The 20,239-nt window shown below is 36.3% G+C and overlaps 1 long non-coding RNA gene across 1 annotated transcript; it reads right to left on the bottom strand.

Annotated features, from left to right (window-relative positions):
• Positions 1 to 1,913: 1,913 nt before the first annotated feature.
• On the bottom strand, positions 1,914 to 20,083 carry LOC308510551. The gene is made up of 3 exons (XR_013995366.1): positions 19,949 to 20,083; positions 9,701 to 10,756; positions 1,914 to 4,675 (listed from the first exon to the last, which is right to left on the bottom strand). It is a non-coding gene; the product is annotated as an uncharacterized lncRNA (long non-coding RNA).
• Positions 20,084 to 20,239: the final 156 nt, after the last annotated feature.

The following is a 20,239-nucleotide window of genomic DNA, read 5'->3' on the forward strand; positions in this document are numbered from 1 at the left end:
TAATGCACCTCAAATCATCACTAAGTGCTTCTGTTTGACCAAATTAATACAGCAAGTTAAAATATACTCACACTATATACCCTTGAAGAAAAAAATTATAATGAAGAAATAAACTGAGACTTAAGTTTATTACAACATGGGTACAGCACTCATGTATATAATCTTATACCGTGTTTCCCCCAAATTAAGACCTAGCCGGACCGTCAGCTCTAATGCGTCGTTTGGAGCAAAAATCAATGTAAGACCTGGTCTTATTTTACTTTAATTTTAATATAAGACCGGGTTTTATATAATGTAATGTAAGCAAGACCGGTCTTATGTTGATTTTTGCTCCAAATGACACATCAGAGCTGATGGTCCGGCTAGGTCTTAATTTGGGGGAAACACGGTAGTTCTTCATGTAACATCTTACATCTCAAATAGCTAAAACTTGCCAGTATAATTCTAGTAGCTAACAATGGAAATTACTGTTCTTTTATGAAAATATTACCATAGATTTAAAAAAAAAAATGTTTCTCAAATGGCTTGTTTGTTTAGTCTGCTTATGGAATAAGCTGTGTGCAAACCTATACTGTTTGCCACCTATCTACCCAATTCCTCATTTTACTCATGTTTTATGGGACAAAATCAATTTAGGACATGTTGAGTGCTAGAGGCCCAGAGAGGGAAAAAAAAGGTCCAAAGATACAATAAACTATGTCAGTGTCACTGTGGCTATTTAAACAAAGGTCAAACACTTGTTGGGCAAACTAATGCATGCATATGAAGGGGGAGACACCAGCTAACACTGGATACCTTAGGAGGTTTTAGGCTAATCCTAAATACTAGTGGAGACAAATACGGTCTCCACTAGTATTTGTTAAGCTTATACTGAATGGAGCTAGACTGACCATTGTGAGAGCCCAGATACACCTTGTCTTTTAAGATTTAGTGCTTGAGAGGAATTTTAATGGGGTGTTCTTGTTCATGTATTTGGCACTTGTGTAAACTGTGGCTCTAGGAACAGTGATACTTTAGTTGAGTCTCTAGGGGAAATAAAAACAATAAATAACAAAGATTGAAGGCCAAGTTCTTCTCTTTAATACCTGTTAACTCCATCTTTATCTCCACCCTTGGGTACTTACATACTGTATTATTTATAACTGCAGCCACTCATAAATTACTCTTCACTGCCTCTTTGAACAATAAGAATGATTAACACAATGGAATGTTGGAAGGATTAAATGCCACATCTAATTTGTCCCTCCAGTCATGAATTTATCGGGCAGGGGTAGTTAAAAGTATAATCATCTTAAAATTTTTTTTTCTTCCTATCTCACAATTCTTTATCTTATCCATATAATCTTAAGTGCAATTGTGTTGTCTTTGTGCCTTTCAGGTTAAAGAATCCTGCAGCTAATGACTAAGCTAGTGCACTACTTTGGTTTCCGATTTGGCACAACTCTGAACTTGAAAAAAAAAAAAAACCAAAGTCCCCAAAATTAGTGATGGTAACATAGGGAGTAACTATGACTATCAAGGTAGCCAAGTGCCTCTTCATCTAAATACCGTGTTTCCCCGAAAATAAGACCGGGTCTTATATTAAGTTTTGCTCCAAAAGATGCATTAGGGCTTATGTTCAGGGGATGTCATCCTGAAAAATCATGCTGGGGCTTATTTTCCGGTTAGGTCTTCTTTTCGGGGAAACATGGTAGTGATGCCCACGAATGGATGAAGGAGATTCCCACTGTCCCTAGCTAGGATCCATGAAATACAACTAAGGTAACTAGCTTGGAAGTTGTCAGCCGGGAAAGACCTGGTTGAGCTTAACTTTGATTTAGGAACAATTGCACTGTACTTTTCTATTCTTAATTAATCTTCTGGATAATATAGTGACCATGGTGTAAGTTACTCAAAACTAAAAGATGAGTATTCGTAGAATCACACACACACAGTTTATTACCAGAATGCTTATTTACCAAAGGTGGGGACCTCAAACACAGGGATCAATACAACTTTTTTAATGTTTTGCTGAATTATATTTTTAATTTTTTATTTTCAATTACAGTTGACATTCAATATTAATTAGTTTCAGGTGTACAGCATAGTGGTTAGATAGCTATATTACTTACAAGGTGATCCCCTCATAAAAAGACACATAATTTTGTTAATAAGCAAGCCAATGTCTCTCAGGTTGAAGGCACAATAACCAAGATGAGAGACAGGTTTTAAGACTCATCCAATTATGAAGGAAAGACATATATATCTCTTCAGCCAGTACATTATCTCCAAGGAGTTTATGTAGAAAGTTTAATTATATTCATAAAGTTGCCAGATGAACACGATACTATAATAAAACATACATGTGGAATTGAGAATACTATATTTGCTGTCATTAGAACTGGAATGTTTTATTTCTGTTGAAGTGGATCGTAGTCCTAGCTCATGACATTTAAATTTCTTAAGATCTACCACTGTTAAGTTACTAATATTAAATGAGGTGATGCTTCCTTCTACCGGGAGTTGCACTTCTGGGATTTAAAGTTACTGGTTTCACTTTTAAGGGAAAACAACCCTAATTAAAAGATCACATTGTCTAAATATCTTAATTAGTTGAAAAAGTACGATGAAATGTCATTGTGTCCCCTTTACACACACACACACTGGGGGTGCCAAAAAATGTATACAAGTGGACACTTTGGTCAACGTTGCTCAAGGAGTAGTTCTCCATAATCAGAAGTGTCTGGACGCTGATGGTAACCACTTTGAGCACAACTTGTAACTGCAGGAGTCAACGTGACTATTCATCTTTTGTTATCAGTATACATTATTACAATTTAATAGTTTTCCTTTCTTAAAATGCGTATACTTTTTTTTTGGCACCCTCTGTATATACGTGTGTAAAGTTGGGAGGAGTTTAGAAATAAGGCTTCTTTTTCACAACAAACCTAAACACGCCTAAACAAAGACAGGTTCACAGGCTAACAAGACTTGACCTACATCTGCTAGAGAAAGTTCAGTTCATCAGAATATTCTAAAGTTTTTAGAAAAGTATTTTGTTGTTCTGATGAAATCTCCAAGAAATGTAAGAAATGGTTTATGGCAATAGCACCTCCAAGCTTCTCAGGTTGGAGGTCTAACATTACACTAACACTCCCCCCAAAAGAAATGAAAAAATAGTTTTTGCACTGTAGTTCTATATAGACATTTTAGTGAAATGCTTCATTCTGTATGTTTTTCAAAGTTGCATTTGCATGAAAAATACCTGAGGATGAGAGGTTTGTCAAAAATGCAGATTCCTGTGTCACAATAAGTAGTTCAGTATATGGTTCTTCAGGAATTGCTACATTCTGAGAAAATTATGAATGATGATACCTAGCATCTTGTTTTGGGGAACTCTGGGTGTGGAGCCCAGAAATGTTTAATAAGCTTCCCAGATAATTATGGTGATCAAACCGGCTTGGGAACCACTGACTTGAAGCATTTTAACATGTATAGTAGAGAAACTAATATTAAAAAGTGGATTAAAAAAAAAAAAGACTAGGTAGCCATGACCTATATAACCCTCGGCCTAAGAATTTACCTTCAATGAAAATGTGATTGTTAGAAATGGGTAACCAAGTTCTGCCTTGAGAATTAAGTGCATTATGATATAGTACCTTCAACTAACACTTAGAAATATAAAATTGCTTGTGTTGTGGGAGGGATTGGTTAGTACATTAATGGATTCAACTTTATAAAAATTGGTATTAACAAAATAATCTATCGATTATAAACCATTCAGAATTAAGGCTAAAGAACTTTACATACAGAGATAAATGTATTTTGGGGCACACCGGTTTAGTTCCCAGGATTCTCGCTGCATATTGGTAAGCCTTTAAGGATCTCCATCCATATCTGTGGAACCATAGTTGTTCTTTTGAAATGAGATGCCAGCATCTAGCCCTGAACTTCCATCCTATTAATAGGGTTGTTGAAGTGTTTAGAAAAGTTAGCTATGAGAAAGTTGTCTAATGCAATTATGTTAAAGTACCTTTACAGTTATCTTTATTGTTATTATGCATTGGAAAGGCAGGTCAAACCTGAAAAATAAAAATTTATAACCAAACATCAGAAGATGGATGGGAATTTTCAATTTGCCCCAAAACAATCTAAAACTTTTATAAGAGGCAGCTTTTATCTGCAAAAGTACCAGAATATGTTTCACTGAGGATTATTACTTTTTCAAGATAATTGTAATGGATGAAACCTAAGAATGGATGTCCGATTATTTTCTTCTAGAACAAGGATGGCTTTGCTCTTATGCACAAATCATTAGCAAATTTCAGTTCATATATAAAAATACATCTCTAACCCTCTTTCATTCTCATCACAATTTAGGTTTAGCAGCTATTTTGCAGATTTATACTTACACCAAAGAGAGAAGAAACCTAATTAATTCATTCAAACATTTACTTGAGCACTTACTATGTCCTAGGTGTTAATGCAAGCACTACACATTTATCTGAGGGAAACAATGCAAGTAAACACTGCCCTTCAGGGCTCACATTCTAGCAGGTTGAAGAGATTCTATATTATAAACAAACTGCAACAAGTGCTATAATAGAGTTGGGTAAAAGGTACATGGAATTATAAAAGACCAATGGACTTCTTAGAAGAACACCAGGGAAAGCTTCACAGAGAAAAAACACTTGAACTGAAGGATGAATCCACAGGTGGAGAGTAGAGTTATTCCATGACGAGATGGTGGTAGTATATACAAAAGAAAAGAGGTCAGAAATCACAAGGTAAGTTTGGGCAACTGAATCAAGCAGTAATAATACAGGTGGAAGCAAAAGGAACAACCGGATCTTTGGAAAAAGGCAGGAGCCAGATCACAGTAGGCCTGGTATGGCATCCTAAGGAGCATGGAATCCATTAAAAAGCATTTCAAGTTAAGATCAAATTCACATTTTAGTAAAATCACTTTGAAGAATGACATTGATTAGAAGGAGTAAGACTAAAGCCAGAGTAAGCTAGGAGGTCACTACATAGTTATATATCATACACACACATTTTATCTGGCAAATGTTAGGGGGACTGACTATCAGACCTGAACTAAAGTAGAGGCAGTCGTGAAGACAAGGGGAGATAGACCAAGAAATAAAAAGGTAGAATGGACATTACTTAGGGACATAATGGACATGGTGTTAAAGACCTGAGGGTGATTTGTATGTTTCTGATAAACTGAGACCATACTGACTGCTTTTAGTTTGTATCCCATTGTTAGTTAATTTACAGGCAGTTTCCCACATCTCTACAAACTAGAACGAACACCTTTGAAAAAGTTTGCTTTCCGCTAATACATGCTTATTGTAAAAAATCGACCTGTAAGCCTATAACCCAGAGAGAACTTGTGAAAGCATTTTACTTTATTTCCTTGACCATTTCTATGAAAACACACAATATACAAAAGCCCCACAAAATTGTAATCCTATTTCGTATTTGTTACCATTTCTTTGTAAGTATGTAATGCTTTGAAATTCTTTGAATATAATGCTTGTATTTTTATGGACTTGCCTATGTCTTTATTTGTTGTTAAACATTTTAAAACCAAGGGTTAGTGTTGCTATTTAGAGACCACAAACTGGCAACTACATTGGTTTCCACATTTCTTATCATTTGAAGCCCCAAAGTCTAGGAACCAATGGATTTGATTAGCTCTAAAGCCCTGTCACCTCTTTTTAGTGTCTCTCATACATACTGGATTGTTACATTCCACCAAAAACCCAGAAGTTTCATAATTATTTTGCTTTATTGATTCCTAAAGATCTGTATGAACATGCACTGTCTGATTATGTCCTAAATCCTTGAAGTTATCCTATCTTCCAACAGTGGCTCTGTATTCCAGACACACAGAATGTGAGCTTTCTCTATCTTAACCATTCTGCTATAAAGGCTCCTTGTAAGACATAAGATCTAGATTATGAAGCAGAAGCCCTTGATTTAGAAGGAACAAATCTAACCTGCCTGTTGCAAAGCTGTCTGCTCGCTGACTGCTACTAATATATGAGTTACCCATGCACCTTGACAAAGACTGTTTACCAATATTATAAATACTAATTACCCTGTTCTTATAAGCACCTTTCTTCTAAGTAGCTAAAAGCCTTCTGGTACATAATATCTCCTTGATGAGTAGTAACAAATAGAATGAGCAAGCAAGGAAATAAGTTCTGCCAGTGAGAGGGAGAGGCTGCAAAAAGGACACGAATAATCACTCTACTTTCAAATTCATAGCTTTAAGTCCAAATAGCCTGTGATGTCAAAACTCTTCCGACTCCCTCAATCTAAAGAGGGCCAATACCCTATATTTACCTTCATTTGGATATTCTAGAGCCACATGTTTTAAAAAGTTCTTTAGTCTGGCTGTAATTATTGAGTTCTAAAACACCAAGTTTTATGACTGTGATGAAGAAACCCTTTTCACTGAGAAGTCCTTTTAAAAGAACTGAATTAAAACTTCATATATGAATACTTAACTGTTTTCTTCCTGTCTCTCCAAGCCTCACTCCACGACTTGATTTTGCAATTTGATTCCTTCATTTTACTTTGCTAATTCATATTTTAGACTATTTTAATTTTTGCACAAATTATAGTTATTCCATGAAAATGCATGGCAAGGAAAAACTTTCAATTTATTTACAATTATAAAATTTATTTCAGGGAACATATGACTTCTTCCACTGTTTTAAAAATGGAAGACATAACCTAAGTATTGGGTTTTTGGGGGGGCGGGGGGAACACATGATGGCAAGGGCTGGTGGGAGGGAAAAAGTTTATGCACAGAAAACCAAGTAGCTGCTTCTCTTCCACAAGCAATACTGTACAGTAAACTTTAAACTTAACTATGCATTTAAAGAGTTTAATCTTTTTAAAAAAATCGATTACACTTTCATCTAGGCCTCCAATTAAACTACTCTCAGAGTTTAGTCCTTATCCTTGAACATAATTTCATAATTCCCATTTAGCTGATAGAAAAAAGGAGGCAGAGATACACAGAAATAACTATATGTCACAGCTATTATGGTCTTATGATCATTTTAATTTTCATGACATAAATTTTCCCTGTTAACTTCAATGTTTTCTGTTTTGTTTTTAATTTCAGAGAAGGCTATTTGTACCTAAAGCTATAAATTAAGAAGCAATCTACTACCTAATTGTAATTTAAGGTTCATTTACTTTGTAGCTCAGTATGAGGAAAGTTTAAGAAAGTCTTCATTTCCCTTTCAATCTAACTATGCCAAGTCCTGATCATCTTTACAGAGACTGGGGGCTTTTATAACACCAGTTTGATATGTCAGTTATAAATAAAACTGATTCTTCCCTCCAGAGATAAGAATAACAAATTTAGAACACTTTGATACACATGTATTTGTAGACTGGTATATACACTGTTGCATTAACTACAGAAATTGAACAGTATTTGATCAAGAGGGTAGTCTGTAGAGTTTAAGTGTAGAAAAAAAGGGGAAAGGGAACTAAAAATTAGGTGTTCACTCTATGTTGAATGATCACCCAGGAGAGTAAGACAGGATACATAAAGTATTGAAAACAAAAATGAACGACTTATTTACATAAGCATTAAGTGAACGGATTCATATAAAAACGGAGGAAAAAGATCAAATTTGATCACGCCTAGGAGCACAAAGTATAATACTTAAATCCTAGTTATCTTCATGGTTATTCATTTCCTCATTTGCAAAAGGAGGACTAAATCAAAAGTAAATCTCTTCCATCCCTAAAATCTAATTTGTGTAACATACGCCATATAAAGGTAAAGATAAATAATTTAAGGTCAGCTGACATACATTAAGTATAAATGGTATTCATTCTTAGCTGGTTTTGAACTTTAGCTAACTGTAGATATTTAAAAATTATGAATTTGGCGTTTCAAATGTTTTATCTCTAAATTAAATTATATCCCTTAAAAAAAAAAAAAACACCCAAAAAACCCACAAAATTTTAAGCACACAATACAAATACAAAGCATACACAGGCCAGGCACTTGCACCATATTTGATGACATCTTACATGCTGAAATAAGAGCTTAGACATCTATTTAAAAAAAAAAAAATCTTTAAAAAATTCACTTGAGAAACGTGTATTTTAGTTTCAGACAAACCCTTTTTGTAAAGAAGTAAAACTCCCATGTTAAGTACTAAAAAGGTTGATAAAACGATGGATATGGGATGCAGGTTAGGAGATTTTGTAACTTAAAAGCACTAAATCAAACATTTATTTTTACTATATGTTATGGTTGACAGAAATGGTCAAAACTTATAATAATATGGAAATTTCCCAGGCAAAAAATATCATTTCTAAGAAAAACTAGCCATTTACAGAAATTTACATATATAAAGAAAATAAATGAGAGTATTTTTCCTCTTCAAATTCAATGTCGTAACTTGGGTGCTATTACATAGTAAGTTGCTTTTGGTTTCTTACGGGTATACTCCCAGATCTATTAATGGATGAGATATAAATAATCCATGAAGTCCTTCTAAATATACACTTTAAAATGGAGAACATGAAAGTCACCTGGGAATTATAATCACAACTGTTAGTATTTTCAAATTATAATCACTACAACTTTCTTATAGCAGTTTTATATGGCCTGATAGTGTTTGGTTTAACACTAACGTCTTGGTCATATAAAGGTAGCATGTGTATATATATGTTACACAATTTGATAATTTCTGCTGATTGCCAACTGTGCATAACTTGTACTAAAGTTATAAAATACGCATTTTACATGGGAATGATGAATTTAAGATGTACTAATATAAACAAAAATGGTAACCTGAAATTTGAAGCATTTTAATAAAAGATTTTTGGGGCCTAGAATTTTAATTAAAAAACGAAACAAAACAAAAACAGATGTCAATACACATTTCCTTTTGGCGCAAAAAAAAAAAAAAGAAAGAAAGAAAAACATTTCCTGATACAGGAGCAAACTTGTAAGTTCTAGCTTTTGCTATACAGAAGTATAAACACAGACTGCCTGGGCTATGTGTATTCCCAGCATAACACTTAAAATGCCAGAACTCCCAAATTCATGTTTCTTAATAGCAATGGCTATCAATTACTCATCATTTAACGCTGTTAGGCACTAAGCTACACATTTGCAGACAAACAATTTACAGATGAGAAAACAGATGAAGTCAACCAAGATCATGTACACTGCAAAAAAGGTGCTGAGCTAATTGGGAAGGGAAGTCTGACACGAAAGCCCATACTACCTCTCTCATTCCCTCTTTTTACATAAAACCAGGAAGAAAAAATGTGGTAAGAAATCAAATGTTTTTTCCTAACCCTAATCCGATCTAAAGTTGAAATAAGGAATGAGACCTGTAACCTAGTACTTGACAGACTCTTCACAATTTTAAACTTGTAGTTAGTGAGCAGTATCTGGGTTCCAGGCCTACTCTGACACTTAAAGTCAGTCGTTTCCCCAAAATACAAGGTGTGATCAAACAATACGGTGAATGTTTAAATAAAAAAAATTTATTACAGTAAAAGACACATTGCCATTAATCCCCCTCAATATACTACCCCCTCGCTTTGAACACACTTATCCCATCATTCTTGTCGCTTTCTGAAGCAGTTCTGCAAGTTCTCTTTCGTGTCTTTAGTAGCACTGTCATGGCTGCCTCAATGTCCTGTATCAATTCAACACGCTTACCTTTCATGGTCATTTTGACTTTGGGGAAGAACCAGCAGTCGCATGGTGCCAGATCCAGTGAATAAGGTGGATGAGGACACGTAATGTTTTTCTTTGACAGAAAGTGTCGTACCAGAAGCGATATGTGTGACAGAGCATTGTCATGATGGAGGATGAAATCGTTTGTCCATTTTTCAGGCTGTTTTCTATGCACATCGTTTCTTAAACGCTCTAATAAGCCTTATAATATTCAGAGTTCGCTGCAGTGTTCCTGGGTACAAATAGAGCTTGCAGAATTCCATCCAGGTCAAAAAACACAAGGTAACATCACCTTGATGTTTGATCTTGATTGACATGCTTTTACCCCATGAGAAGAACTGGGTGATTTCCACTGAGAACTCTGAAACTTGGTCTCAGGATCATAACCATAGACCTAAGTTTCATCTCCCTTGATGACATGTCTGAATCTGAACTGGCATGACCACACAACTCTGATGAAATTGACAAATACTGTTTTTGTTCGATAGTCAAAATGCGTGGAATAAATTTCGCCTCACTCGCTTCATATTCAAATGTTGTTAAAATGCTTTGAATGGAATGTCACAAATTCAGATGTTTAAATCCTCAGAAATGTCCTTAATAGTCAATCACCTGTTTGATCGGATCATTTCACTTACTCTTTCAACATTCTCTTGGTTTTTGATGTCGAAGGACATTCCAATCTCTCTTCTTCAACCGATTCGTGACCATTACGCAATCGCTCGAACCAAGTGGAAACCGTCTTCATCGTCACTGCAGCCTCACCATAAACTAATTTCAACATTTCATGTGTTTCTTCAGCACTTTTTTGCAGTTTGAAACAAAACTTCACGTTAATGTGTTGTTCGTGATCCATGCTTTATGGCACACTTTAAAACACACCTTCTCTCCAACGTAGCTCACACCTGACTGACTGCACCAAACAAGCTGAAACTTGTCAGTTACTAAGGTTCCACGTGCTGCTTCCCGGATTGAAGGTCCCTGCCTTTCTGTTGGATGGCACTCGGCAGCAGCGTCCACTGTATTTTTTGATCACACCTCATGAAAGGAAAAAGAATGAGTAAGAAATGGCTTGAGACTCATTGGGAAAAGGACTTGAAATTTAAGAAAATAATGAAATTATCTGGGTCCAATCCACCCTCTTTTCCAATCTGATCAATGTACCTGTGCAAGCCTAGTCAAATTGGTTTATTTAAAACACATTCTCCATTCCTGTTCTGTACCTTTGCACATAAAGTCAGGCTGACTGCAAATACTTTGTTTTACTGCTCCTACTCCTTCACTATTGAAATCCACAAATATTTTGCCTTCTAGTTTAAAGATCAATTCTTCTGTGAAACACGTTACCTGTGAATTGGGGTTCCTGGCTGTATAATTATAGTACTTATTCACATGGTTTAATCCCAAACCACATTATAAACCAATGGAGTAGGGACCAGTCTTAGCTTGTAAAATGACCAGTACAAATATCAGAGGGAAGAGGAACACAATGGACAGAAACTAGATTTGAAGGCTAACAATACTGGCAAAATATGTGTTTACAAAATGGGGGAAAACCCCAAAGTTTTATAATATAATGGTAGAGAATCAACCAGAATATTTTGCACCGAATTATACATTCAACTGGCTTGCTATTATCACCATAAACATGGTGCTCTATGGCAAAATTTTCAGACACTTGGCATCAAATCACATTGCTATTAGTGCATAAACCGAATGCCTATTGGATGCCAAGAACTTTGCACATTAGCTAAAAAGACGAATGAGGCACTGCCTATGAACATCTGATAAACAGAAAAAAAAATATATAAGCACGATAGTGTGATAGGTACAGAAGTAACAAAGTAAGAAAATGTCTCATTTTCCTAGACAAAGATAATTGAGAGTTTACTACAAATCAATTAATTGCTCCTGGAGCTTTTATTTCTCATTTCATCTCTAATTATTTAAGATGAAACAGTTAATATTTTACTTATTCTATGGATTATGAAACTGAGGCCAAAAACGCAAACTGCCTAATGTCTCACTTTAAGTGGAAGAGCAGACATTCAAATTTGGGTCATTTTAACTTCGGTGCTGTCCTTGAGTGAGGTTCCTAAGTGGGGGCCAGATGAAAGACTTTACATGTCATAGGGTGTAAGGACTTTATCTTCAAATCTCTGGTGAACTACTTGTTTTAAGCAAAAAAGACTTTTGGACAGATGTTTGATCATATGAATTAAGATAGAAGGGTGGAATCATTAAGGAAAAAATGAAACACAAGGAGAAAAGTTGAGAGAGAAAAGAAGTTTGAATTTGTTTAATTTGTTAACATTTTTAAATTTATTTAATCTCATGTACCTATATTTAGTAGTTCCACTTGAGTTCAGAGGTTATAAATTCTGGAGTCATCAATAGGTAAAGGTGTGTGGAACTGATTAATAAAATTGAGGAAAAGGTGGCTAGGGATATAACACTGGGAACTACCAAAATTAAGCAGCAGAAGACAGCAACTAATGAAAACAGGAAGGACAGAAGTGGCAACTAGCAACCAGTATTAACATATAAACCAAGGAGTTTTAAGAAGGTATATTCTAAGTAATCAAATGTTATAGATTATATAAGATCACCCACATCTGGAGCACGTAATACAGAACTTGGACAAAATGTTACAAACACAAATAATTGCATATAGACTTTTCTTATTCCTTAGAAAAAACAAAATTTACACTAAAGGCTGAGTTTGTGGAAAAAGGGAGACAATTAACTTTTAGACACAAAATCCAAAGCAGGCATAAGTGAACCTTTCACTTCAGACGTTACTGGCAGAATATCTCCTCAGTCACTCAACTTTCTAAAGGATTCTTCAATCATTCATTTGATGAATCCTCTTATCTTTTTTACTCCCATTTGCCCTTTAACTGACCATAAAGTGAGACTGTGGGAATAAAGGTAGAGAGTAGCTTCAGAATGTCTTGCATAGATGTGGTTAGACAAGTTGTGTTTAGGACAGGAGAGTGATGCCTAGATTACCATACTATTATCATATGAACCTGAGAAAAGTGAGTATTTTTGCTGCCTTTTCAAGTTTATACTACTGTACAGAATGAGAAAAAATAATTTGGCATTTCTTGTTTATCCAAAATAAGTTTTCTTCAGGAGTGAGCTGTCATCTTAGCATAGCCTTCCTTCATTAAAAATTTGAATACTAGGGATTAGACTACACTGGAAGAATAAGTTCTCTCTTCACCTAAAAATATTAAAATTTGTAAGAAAGACATTAGGAAAAAGGCACTGGGCACAATGGGGAGTAAGTATGTGATGGAGGTGCAAATAAGCTACAGTGAATGCACTTTTATATGTAAAAGGAGAGGTTTATAAATTCCTACTAGTTTAGTTGCTATGTTCTGACTTTGCTGTAAGTCAAGTATTTAACAAATTAATAGCAATTTATACAAATTCAGAGTTTGATACATTGCTAAACCATCTCATGTGCTCACAAAGTATCCATGTTACTTTGCCTCTTAGGAATCAAGTCATTGGTGGTAGAAGCAACCTAGTTGGAGAGGGTTAAACAAGTGCATGGTTTTCATAATTTTGGGAAGTGATTTATGCTATTTTACTTTCTAAGGAAAGAGGAAACCTTCCTCAGGTGAAGAATAACTGAAAATCTCAGTTTTAAAAACAAACTAAAATCCTAAAACAAAACAGAACTTGGCTCAAAAAAATTTACACTCCTTAGAAAATCATTTACATTAAAAAAAATACTTAAACATGAGACCTTTTCTGTGCATTATAGAAAAATCTAGTAAAAGGTATTCCTTAGGATAGTTAAAAAAAATGTTATTTTTACTATGGCTAACCAGACTCACGTAAGTATGTACCAGCATATAATTTAGCTATTTAAAAAAAAACAAATGGAATCAGTTCCTTGTATGTCTAAAATGTGGACACGTCAGCTTTCTTGCTAGATTTGTCTATTAAGATTGAATTTGCTAAGCTTTGATTGTATCTTTCAAGACTAACAAATGTTAAATAATTATTTTTCTTCAAAGTCAGTTCTTTCTTTTCTCCAAGCAACAAGCATGGATGTTTCTGCAATGTCTTATATACCTGCTTTATTCTAGTATTCCTTCTCTTTCATTCAGGCTCTTCTTACTCCAAATACACTAAAGGTTCTAAGAGCCAGTCCCTTCTGAGTTGAAGGTAGATAAGATTTAAAATAAGTCCTAACACACTTCACTGTCCTGTGTCTCAGCTCAAAACTAAGTCTTCATTCACACAGTATAACTAGAACAAGGAATATGAACTTTGGTGAGGTTAGAGACAGGTGTTGAAATCACTGCTCTGCCACCTTGGATTAGATTATCATTTAGCGGAGATAAAGGAACACAACAGCATCAAACATGTTTCTGGGCACTCAGAGAACACTGTTTTTTTGTAATCCCCCCCCCCCCACCTCTCAGAAACTAGTATCGAAATGACCTGGTATGGCACACCTTGCTAATTAAAAAATCAAAATAAAAACTTGTAATTCCTCAGTCCTTAATTCCAACTGTTATACTCTCACTTCTTAACCAGTGATATTTATTTGAAGTTGTCAGCAACACACCAAGCTATATATGAAGAAATGGAAGTGGCATTGAAATTTAAAAGGTAGAATAAAGGCTGGGAGAAATTATCAAGTAAACATTTAGATATAAATGCTTCAAAGGTTCTAACTACTGAGTAGTTTACCTTGTCAACCTAACCGAAAATGTAAGGGCTAGGAATTAAATTTTGTGTGTCTGAAATATGATAGGAAAGCAAATTATTTGATTGAAATTAGAGCTGGAGTTCCAATTGGTCCCAGGAAGAAAACAACTGAAGGGGAAAAACCAGAATCTAGTTTTAAACTTGAGACACAAATATCAATATACTTTGGGAGGGGAATTTTAAAAAATAAATACTTTTGAGGCTAGGTAATAAAGTAATATCTCTAGAAATAAATGTCTAATTTAACTGAATTTAAGCTTCAGTTGTATGAGTCACCAATTACCTTAGAGGTCGATAACCAATTTATTTTGGACAAGTACCATATAAAAGATAGTTGTTCACTGAAGGTATGTTCTATACCTCAAAGACAATGCTGACTGCTGCATTCTGCTTTGTGGTGTGCTTGCAACAAAGAACCAAACAAAAAAAACCCCAAACCCAATTTTCTTTTATTAAAAATACAAGAGAAACTGCATCCTTCAATGCTTATGGAAACATAAGCAATGAAGAAAAAAGGCTGTAAAACTTTTCTTAAAAAAAACAAACACACAATACAATCACAAAATAAGACTAGTGGAGTCAATAAACTAGGTCCATTCAGAAATTTTGTTTTGTTTAAACTACCACTCCTTCAAGCAAATGAAGGCTCAGCAAAAGATTTTACAGCTCTTTATCACTGGCTCCGACACTAAAGTTTACCTTGGATGTTAAAAAGCCCTTTTTACTAAATCTACTCTTAAATCACTCCAGAGGAGAGTAGGCTCTGTAAATTTCTGCTACCTTCCTATTTGCTTCATTTAAGTGGAAGCAGAATACTCTTAATTTCTTCAGTTTCCAAACCAAATTCCCTCCTAAACATGTTTCAAACTTGAATTAAACATAAAATAGTTAACAGGGAGGAGACTAAGTGACTTATCTTTTCAGATGGCAGAGAGCAGGTAACTTTGAAAATGTTTTGGTTTTTTTTTTGATACTTAGAAATATACATTACTTTTCGTTAAAAGTAACTCAAGTTTGATTCAAAGTATATTTTTTGGATACTTAGAAATAAACATGTTATTTATCTCTTCTTAAAAATAACTCAAGTTGATTCAAAGTATCCATGACCCTTGAAAGTTTTTTGACTACTATTTACAAACATGGATTCCTGGTTTAGTGTTAACATGAGTAACACCTTGCCCAGGAAGAAAGAGATAGCATTTAACTCATTTTTCAGAAGTTATACTAATCAGGCTATGTATGTTGTTTAACATTTAAAGGTATATTTAATGGTATAAGTTCAAACTATTCTCACATACAAATCTTTTCATTCTACACTTAGAAGACACTAAAGGCGGGTGTGGTGGGGCAGAAGAAAATTCCATATAAAAACAAAATCCAGTGAAAGTCATAGGTTAATTCTGATTATTTTCTTACTTTAAACTTTACCCCAAAAGCTTTAAGAGCAGACAAAAGGATCGTCGATGTTTATGCTATAATGCTTGTATCTGTCTCCTAACAGTCTTATTGCAGAGCTTCATTTTACATACAATTTTCATAAGCCCTGATACTGGAACGCCAACCTAATGACAAACAAAACACATACAGCTAATAGAGACTGGAACACTGACACTTATGTCAGGAAGAAAAGTGACAAAAACTAAACTCAAAGGCACAACGAATTAGGTCCTCCAGTATCAGAGCGAGCACAACAAATTAGGTCCTCCAGTATCAGAGCGAGCAGTACTACATACTGTGATAAACCCTAAACAAATCAAAGAATTATAAACACAAGTAACAACTGGTTTTTGTATACCATTGAAGTTTGTACGTTAAAATGCCCTCTAGATTTGAGAAACACGATGTTGAATAATATTAAGGCCAGCTTTTTTCTTTCCACCTTTTTGGAGGCAGAATTATCTCTGTCCCATTGGCTGGCCCCGTTTCCCTACTCATCTTATAAGAGGAAACCTAGCCTGAGCCTCTGCAACCTTTCACCTCGTCTCCAAACTGATGGGCAAATTTTTTTGAAAAAGTTAAAGTGAATAGTTTACAGTTTGGACTGCATGGTCTGTTAGTTAACTGTTATCATTCTCTAAAGAAACATGAACACCTGCAGGCCAACAGTGTCAAGCATTGGGTTGGATCACCAAAGAATGGCTTATTTTACTTGGGAGTAGGGATTTAAAAGAGTTTCAAAGGCAAAGGTTTAAGTTGTTATCCAGGAGTGGGAAGAGGCACTTCAGGTATTGTGGACAAAGGTAAGAAACAGCACAGCTCTGGATTTGAGATGGTATGCATTTTAGCCATCAGGGGATGTTTGCTACATGAACCCAATTAGATTTGAACAGAAATAGGGAAAGGAAGATTGGGGTATGACTTACTTAAATAATGAAATGTAGGATGAAAAACAACATAAATTTGAGGGAATGGGTGAATAAAGTTCCTAGGAATCAAGTAGTAAGCTTAGTATTTTTATGACTCCAGGAAGCCTGGGGACCCCCTGTAAACCTTAACACTGCATCTGCACCTCTAAGAAGGAGATTTGGGCATTATCAGATAATAATAGATACAAATGAAATCGCCCAGAGAACATATAATGCAAGAATGTACTCAAAGAAAGGAAGTAATTGCAAATAGTATTTAAAATTCCACAGGAATGTAAAGAAAAACTAGAGCTCAACAGGCTTATGGATTTGGCAGTAGAAACGAGGGCACATGCTTATTAAAGGTACAAATCAAGGATTGGTTTCCATTAGCTTGAAAAAAGGCCTCTTTTCCTTATTAAGGCATAGTAAAGCTAGGAACATTATAAAAATTACCTTAAAATCTACTGACTTCGTATTAGTCCCTCAATTCTCAGCTGGAATAAAAGTTGCTATTGAGGGTAAAGGAGACATAATTTATATGTAACACACAGACCCTTGAAGTTATTCAAGAGTTCTTACCCGCAAAATGCCCATTTTATATTTAGAGTGAACAAAAACAAAAGAGCTTTGAACTTTAAAATCTTTGTACTACTTAATATTTACAGTTTAATTACTGACTTTTCAGTTCATTTACCTTGTTACTTCACTAAAAAAGAAAGCCACAAAAATTAGTAAGTACACACAAATTAAACACCTCCATCTTGTTTTTAAACTACCAAGTCTATAATACAACTAAGACTGAAGGAAATAGCACAACTTTGACCCCAGTTTAAACTTATCTTTTCAGGTCCAGCAAACATTTCCTCCTAGCACCAAACAAGAGGTGGTTCTGTCAAAAAGCAAACTGGGTTTCAGTTGCAAATGTCCTTGTTGAATAACTTCCTACTCTCACTTGACACCATCCAAGGAGAAGTCTTTTAAATATTCTCGTTTAGTTGATGGCAACTACACTAGTTTGACCAGGGAATGATCAAAAACAAAATCAAGTCTTTCTTTCCATGTCTGTGAATTTAGACCTTAAGGTCTTTTGAACTGCTGGAGATCTTCACCTAGCAAGGTTTCAAAAACTAAAACTAAAGTTCACATTTCTACAAAAGTGATTTAAAGTAGGCTTTAATGATACTTATGATAAGGGATTAATATACAAAATTTATAAAAAACTCATAAAACACCAAGAAAACTAACAATCCAATTTTAAAAAGGGCAGAGGACCTGAATAGACATGTCTCCAAAGAGGACACACATATGGCCAATAGACAAATGAAAAGATGCTCAACATCACTAATCATCAGAGAAATGCAAATTAAACCACGAGATCTCACCTCACCCATCAGGATGGCTATCACCAATAAATCAACAAACAAGCTTTAGTGAGGATGCAGAGAAAAGGAAACACTCTTACACTGTTGGTGGGATTGCAAATTGGTACAGCCACTATGGAAAATGGTTTGCAGGTTCCTCAAAAAATTACAAATAGAACTACTTTATGATCCAGCAATTCCACTTCTGGGTATTTATCCAAGGAAATCTAAACTACTATCTTGAAAAATATATATGCACCCCTATGTTCATTGCAGCACTATTTACAATAGCCAAGATATGGAAGCAATGTAAGTGCCCGCCCATCAAGAGATGACTGGATAAAGAAATTGTGGTACAATGGAATATTACTTGGTCATAGAAAAGAATGAAATCTTACATTTGCAACATGGATGGACCTACAGGGTATTACCCTAAGTGAAATAAGTCAGACAGAGAAAGACAAATACCGTATGATCTCCCTTTAAGTGGAATATAAAGAACACAATTAATGAACAAACAAAATAGAAATAGACTCATAGATACAGAGGACAAAACTGAGGGTCGCCCAAGGGAAAAGAGATTGGGGTGAAAAAGGTGAAGGGATGAAGTACAAATTGGCAGTCACAGACTAGTCACAGCCGTGACTACAGTACACCTGCTGCACCAGTTACCTATAGCGCCTGCAAGTGCTAACCAGGGGGCCGCTGCCCAGACTACATAAATGGCTATCCACTATGCTGTACACCGGAAACTTAGAGAAAACGTCAACTGTAACTGAACAATTTTTTAAAAAGCAGGTTTTAATATTTCTTAACGGTGCAAGAATCGTAACATTTACCAAGTGATTATAATTTCATCTTTTATTTTTAAAAACCGCACTAAGGGCAAGAGAAAGACAATATAAGACTGAAGTATTGAAAACAGCCTTAAAACTTCAGATTACACGAGCAGTTTTTATTCCGTGCCACGCCTAAATTTAGAGAGAAAACCAACCCACTGGCGATACTGCAGTCTCGCAGAGCACAAAGCTAGGGAGGGTCCAGGGTGGGGGGAAGTACAGACGGAAGGTACCGAAAGTTTGAAAAGGGCCCTCAGAATTCAGACGACATATGCTTTGGTTTCTTACAACGTTTACGAAATTAACAGTGTTCCTGGGTGTTCTTTACGCCGGCTTCCACATTTATAGAATTTTCACTCGGATCTTAGAAACTACGTTTTCTACGAAAATAATCGCTACTCCTTTAGGCCGCGGCCACGGAGCGCGTCTCTCCTTTTCTCTGAGCCCAGTGGCCTCCAAGGACTCAGTTGATTCCGACTTCCACATTAGGGACCGGCCACATTACGTAAGCAGACTTTGCAGGGAGAAAGGCAGATAAGAAAACGGGGCGCCCAAACTTCTCCTCCACCAACCGCCGTCACACCCCAAAAGGAGTGTCTCTCCGGGGGCTTTCCCCCGCCGGAGCCGCAGCTGTTAAGCCGTCGGGGGAGGGGACGCGCGCTCAGTCATCGCTTCCTCTTCAGGCCGCCGGCGCCGACCGCACCACAGTCTCCTCCGCCCATGCCCTTTCCCCTCCCCCGCCCCGGCCCTGGGTCTGAGCCAAACCCCACAGGAATGCAGCCCGGTCACATGCGCTGCGGCGGCGGTGGACGTGCCTCTCCCCCGGCGCCCCAAGAAGACCCAGCGCCATCTTGCCCTGACGCAGTTACAAAAGTCACGGGAGAAATTGTGTCTCCTCGTCCACGCCAGCGCCCCAAAGTTCCGCAGAGGCCGAGCCGGGGCCCTCACCTCGCGCAGGGACAGGAGAAAATGTCAGGGAAGAGCCTTGAGATTCCCCTTCGCCACTGCTTGGGTTCCATATCGGCCGCGAGAGCAGCGATCACCATCGTCACTTCTCCCTCTCCGCTTTTGCAACAGCCTCCCACGACGGCCCTGGCCCCACCCGCTGCTGCAGCATGAGGTCATCGCTAGCCAATCACCACGCGCCCGACAGAACACATCAAGCATTGATTGGCTGAAAGGACCTCCTCTGCCTCTCCCCACTCCGCTCATCAAACGCTCTGGGTCGCTAAGGGGCAA

The sequence above is a fragment of the Rhinolophus hipposideros genome (genome assembly GCF_964194185.1).
Source record: "Rhinolophus hipposideros genome assembly, chromosome: 18".
NCBI lineage: Eukaryota > Metazoa > Chordata > Mammalia > Chiroptera > Rhinolophidae > Rhinolophus > Rhinolophus hipposideros.